This window comes from Mastomys coucha, unplaced genomic scaffold, assembly GCF_008632895.1.
Source record: "Mastomys coucha isolate ucsf_1 unplaced genomic scaffold, UCSF_Mcou_1 pScaffold14, whole genome shotgun sequence".
NCBI lineage: Eukaryota > Metazoa > Chordata > Mammalia > Rodentia > Muridae > Mastomys > Mastomys coucha.
Genome location: NW_022196896.1, coordinates 22,971,472 through 22,977,454, shown reverse-complemented (window position 1 = coordinate 22,977,454; position 5,983 = coordinate 22,971,472). Strand labels below are relative to the sequence as shown.

At 40.2% G+C, this 5,983-nt stretch overlaps 1 protein-coding gene across 8 annotated transcripts in view; it reads left to right on the top strand.

Annotated features, from left to right (window-relative positions):
* Runx1t1 (RUNX1 partner transcriptional co-repressor 1) overlaps positions 1–5,983 on the top strand; it is a 154,548-nt gene that overhangs the window by 84,338 nt on the left and 64,227 nt on the right. The window contains exon 1 of one of the 8 annotated variants that reach the window (XM_031366581.1): positions 3,341–3,453. The exons of the other annotated variants lie outside the window; for them this stretch is intronic. The gene's annotated coding sequence lies outside the window, so the exon portion shown is untranslated. Of the gene's footprint in view, positions 1–3,340; positions 3,454–5,983 lie in introns of those variants that run through there. 8 annotated transcript variants of the gene reach the window in all.

The window sequence follows — 5,983 nt, the reverse complement described above, 5'->3', positions numbered from 1 at the left end:
TAGACTAGGCTGGCCTTGAACTCAGAAATCCACCTGCCTCTGCCTCCCAAGTGCTGGGATTAAAGACGTATGCCACTATGGCCCGGAGGCTTTTATCTTTTTATAAAACACACTGCTTGGAGTGGTGCTACCCATACTTAGGTTGTGTTTTCTCATGCCAAAGCTAATCTAGAAAACCACACAGACATGCACTGAGATTTGTCCCCTATGTGATTCTAGATGGTAAGCTGATAGTCAGTTTGAACCATCACAACTTGTGTTTAGTTGGGAGAATAAAGTATGTCCATTGTAGAATAGAGAAATAGTATAGTTTTATGCTCATAAGTGCTTTTACTCCTCTTTGTTTAACATATATGTATGTAACAGTGATTATGATTTACAAAGGGAGGTTTGAACCCTGTATGGGTCATATGTGTATAAGCTGAAATGTTAAAATAAGATTTCATGGGTATAGCTTCCATTTAATGTCTAGAAAACACCATCTAGCAATAGGCTTTCTTTTCCTCTGGCTCTAAAATCTTTCAACTCCCTCTTCAGAGATTTTTTTTTCCCAGAGGCTTAGCTTTACAGATAAAGCTCTTTCTCTCTCTCTCTCTCTCTCTCACACACACACACACAAACACACACACACAAACACACACACACACTGAATTTCTCCATCAGAGAAAATTCCAGTGGATGTTTTGAAGGTGATTGCTCTTTGGAATAATTATTTTATAACCAGCCCAATGATGGGAATTTTATAATGCAAATTGAAATATATCTGAAAAGAGGTAATAGATACTAATTTTCAATGGGAGAACAACAGATATTCTGGAGGACCTAGAGATAAATGTGAATGGAGGAAGGCACATAATTATCACCAGCTTTGAAATATTTGTGGTTCCCTATCAGGTGTGTGTCTTCTGAATGGTGTGCTCATGCTGGTAAAAGAAATTTGGTGTATTAGCATTTGTAGAAGACCCTGGAAGCAGTGCAGTTTATCAAGATTAATGCCATGGATAAGACTGGTAGAATCTGAAGAGATGATGCTTTAGATAGCACAGCCCCACTCTGCTCCATTGAAGAATCAGAGCCGTTTCCTCCTTGTTTAGGAGGTTGGGTGTTCTTCTATAGAATGTCTTCTATAGCACTTCCGGGAACTACTTGTTCAACAAGATTTCTGAAAGGCATGTCTGATAAGAGAATTCCTGTAAAACAAAGAGCAAGTGCCCTTTGGAATTATGGGGATAGGGTAGGCAGCTGAACAAGCTCACCATGTGATCCCGGCAAGGGACACATTGTTTGGGTTTGGAGCTCTGTTGTGTTTGCAACTGGCCTGGACCAAAGGGTTACTTGTATTTACTATGGGAACTGTCGAACTCTCCTTAAGGTAACTGCTTTTTATTTGTTTGTTTGATATCCTTTGAGATAGTCTCTTGTGACTCTGGCTCTGGATGGCCTTGAACTGCTGAACCTGCTTCTTATTCTTTGTAGGTACTAGGATTACAGTTGTACACTACCATGCCCAACAAAGTGGTTTCTTCTTTTTAAAAACTTGTGTGTGTGTGTGTGTGTGTGTGTGTGAGAGAGAGAGAGAGAGAGAGAGAGAGAGAGAGAGAGAGAGAGAGAGAGAGAGAATAGAGAGAGGGAGAGAGAGAGAGAGAGAGAGAGAGAGAGAGAGAGAGAGAGAGAGAGAGAGAATAGAGAGAGGGAGAGAGAGAGAGAGTCTCTTATTATAGCCCAGTCTAGCCAGGAATTTATCGTATTCCTACAACAGGCTTCTGAATGCTGAAAGTATAGGTACTTATCACTTACTGCAGTTCTACGAGGTCACAGGTCAGAGAAAAGATAAGATCCTTTCATGTTTCAGAAATATTCATGATATTTGCTTTCGTAGTTTGTTCATGTTCTATAACAATATACTCTAGAGTGGGTAATTTATAAAAAATGGAAATCTGTTTTTCACCGGGCTGGGACCTGGAGGTTTTGGGATGCTTGCCTGGTGAGGACCTAGTCTACACTTCCAATGTGGTGCTGAGTTGTTGAGTGTGTGTGTCCTCACATGGTGGATCAAAGGAGACTGCAGTTCTCCTCTGAACCTCCCCGGTGCCATGTTTGCTCTTTTTATACATTTGCCACATAAGATTGAACCCAGGCCCTTGTGCATACTGGGCACATGTCTACCACTGGACTATCCTCCACCACTTTTTATTTATCTGTTTTAATGTTGAGACATGGTGTCCTTAAACTCTCTAGGCTGACCACACGTGTGTAATCCCATTGTCTCAGCTGCCTATGTGACTAGGGCCATAGTCACATAGCCACCATGTCTCTCTCTCCAGCCCTTTTATAATGAACTGGTGTCATGTCCGAAAACAGAGCCTTCAAACCTAAGCTCTTCCTAAAGCCCCCACCTGTTAATGCTAGATCACTGGCAACACATGAAATCTGGGCTGCGTTGTGATATATGCCTGCATTCTCAGTAGTAGTCTGTACACTGAAGCAGGAGGATTACATTGAGTTTGAAGCCAGCCTGAGATACATTCATGAAATATTGTGTCAAAAGCCAAGCTGAAACAAAGCAAAATAAAAGCCCAAGTAAATTTGAGGTGACATTTAGGCATGCATATATAACAAGAAGAGAAATACATTCATCCTTGCATAGAAGTACAGGAAACTAGCGACAAAGTTCAACTTAATCTCTGATCTTCATAATTGTCCTATATTATGAATGTTTCCCAACTTGGGATAGGTCCTTTAACATTTAAGATTTTGATCTTTTTCCTGGGATGGTGATGTGAAGGATGCTAAATAGCAGTAGTTGTTAGTCATGTGATGTAAGAAGCAAACAGGGACATTGCACAGTGTACTGTGCTGCTCAGATGAAATATTGGTAGGCAGGCTAGAGGGACTAAATGCTCTCCCATCCCATCTTTTTGCTTTCTTCTCACTGGTTTTGTTTTAAAGATGGAGTTTCAGTATGTAACTCTGGCTAGCATTAACTTACACTGGCCTCTGCTTCCAGGGTGCTGAGATTACATGTACGTGTGGGTGTGTGCGTGTGCGTGTGCGTGTGCGTGTGCGTGTGTGTGTGTGTGTGTGTGTGTGTGTGTGTGTGTGTGTGGTGTGTCTTTATGTTTGGCTTTAAATGTATTTCTGAGCAGGCAAGGAAGTGAAGACTTTTGATCCCAGCATGGGTCCTCTAGACAGAGATGGTAGAGTCAAGAGTAAAGATCATTACCAGTTGATTAGTGGGTTTGAGGCCAGCCAGGACCACAAGAGACCCTGCCTTCAAAAATCAAACAAAATGCGTTTTTTTGAAATTACATTTCATTCATTTATTTATTTGTGTGTGTAGGTATGTGTACAAATGCCATGGCCCTTGTGAGGGACAGAAGACCATCCAGTGAAGTCTGGTTCTCTCATTTATTATATGGCTCAGGTTTCCAGCTCAGACCACTAAATTTGGTGGTAAGCACTTTTACCCACTGAATTATCTTACGGGCTCCACAAATGCATTTCTTAAATTCATTTCTGATTTGTAATATTTTCAATTTATCATGGGTTATTGGAACATACTCCCAATCGAAATCCTGGAGAATCCCTGAATTCTACTCTATCCCAAGTGCTTGCTGTTGATTGCTGGTATGACTCTAAGGTTGATTATCTTTCTGCTTTTGTTTTGTTTTTCATGTATACTGGTGTTTGCCTGCATGTGTGTCTGGGTAAGGGTGTCAGATATTGGAATTACAAACAATTGTGAGCTGTACTATGTATGCAGGGAGTTGAACAGAGGTCCTCTGCAATAGCATTCAATTCTCCTAACCACTGAGCCATCTCTCTATCCTCAAAGTTGCTTGTCTTTGAACTAGTTCTAATACAGAGAATAGACTTAAAGAGGGAACGTGGTTATTCTTACTATAAACTGAGTCGTGTGTGTTTTAGTTTGGTTTGTTTTTTGAGATGAGATCTTGCTGTAGCTCTTGCTGCCTGGAACTCAATAGGTAGACCAGGCTGGCCTTGAACTCACAGAGATCCATCCACTTCTGCCTCTCAAGTGCTGAGATTAAAGGTGTGTGCCACCACACCCAGCCTGTGCATGCTTATTAAGTACTTTCCTAAGGGAGAATTAAAAAGAGAAAGTAGTCCATCAATTTACCTGGTTTTTCCAGTAGTTGGTATGTGTAGCTCATATACATTGTCTTATGCAGACAGACTGATGAATTGTGAAAAACAAACAAAAAAAAATGGGTGATGTACTTGGTGCATGGGCTGTTGAAGAAGACTGTAAGAGAATATGTATGAGCTCTAATGGGCAGGAAAAATATGCAGATAAGAGCAGGCTATTTTGCAATGAAGGAAACCACAAAGAAAGACTTAAAACGAACAAAAAAATGTTCCACAACCCAAGAATAGCAATAGATATCTTCTACACTGACAAGTTTGATGACCTTGCTTGCAAGAGACAGAGATCTGCATAGGAAAGTACAGGAGGACACTGGTGTCCCATATGAGTAGGGACAAGCTAGGGTTTGAAACACATACTCTCATTCAATTTTGTACCTCATCTGTAAGATGAACACAGAATAGCATTCCCATTTTTGCTGTGCATAAGTAAGGCTCAGGATAAGTAACTTAAGGGAGGGCTTACTATTAATGGTTGAAAGAATTCCTTTACGTGGACCTTCTCCAGCATGGCCTGTATCCAAGGCCATTGTAGACTCCCTCTCTTTCATACTGTAAAAACTCACCTGGAACTATTTGAACTAACTTTAAGTGAGACAAGTGCCAAGCCAGATTATGTTATACCTTTTTACACTGAACAAAGAAAGAAAAAGGAAATGAAAAACATATCGCCTCTAGAGGGCCCTGGCAATGAATTCAACACAGAAATGGTATCAGTAATACATTTTTCTATGCTGTAAGTTTTTCCATGCGCCACCATCTTTGGTACACATGTGCTGGATATTTGCCAAGTGAGAAGAATGTTACTGTACAGGGACGATTGTCTTGTCTGGAAACTGTGTAAATAATTGAGAGGTAAAGTGCTTATTTTACCTACCTTCCAGATCTGACCAGTTTTCTTTTCTGTCTTTTCTATCCCTTTCTCCTTCCCTCTCTTTCTTTCCTCCCTTTCTTGTATCATTTTGTGTCACTTTTTGAATAAGTATCACAAGTTGTCTTCTAGCAACTGAAGAACAGAAAGGATATATCAGGAAATTATAATCTTCATTAACTTGAAAAAGGTACTTGTGATACATTCTAACCTCATGTTGCTTTAACCTTATCCTCTAGTTGGAAATAGGGTGAAGTGCTTCTCTGCTTAAGTCATAGCTCTTGTGCTGTTTGCTAGATAGTTTCAAGGATATATATTTCAAAAAAGATTGGAAAAAATAATCCCAAACAAATGCGACAGAGCTCTGCATACTTGAAACATATTGTCCAAATTTATCTTAAATCTCTGTGCTGCAGAATGTTTCTGTGTGCATGGATTAGGCCGGGCCGATGATTTCTTCATCTATCACTCTCCTGAGTGAATTGTGCCGCGCAGAACAGAATGACTTACATATGGTCCCACTTTGTCGTAGTTTGTAGGGCCTCTGGGTTGAAACTATTTGATCAGAGAAGCCAACCGTCACAGAAATTTGGCTAATGTCAAAATCCTACATATGCACATGTACACACAGAGCAGGTCAGAATGCATCTATTCCTGTTTGATCTAGTGATATCCTTCTGTCTGTTGATTGCTAGTTCTTTCTCTTAAAATATTGATGACATTAAAAAAAAACTTCATATCTGTTTTGATAATGATATTCTGGACAGGCATTAGGTTACGTGTGTGGTCCGAGGCAGGTGTTGAAAACGTTTCTCAGTTAAAGCTATGAGTACATCCAACATCTTTCTAGAGCTGGACAGAGCTAGACATACCAAAGATTATCTTCAGTAGAAAGCTAACTCTTACATTTGAAGAAGAGGTGAATGGTGGGCTTTACAGTGTTTT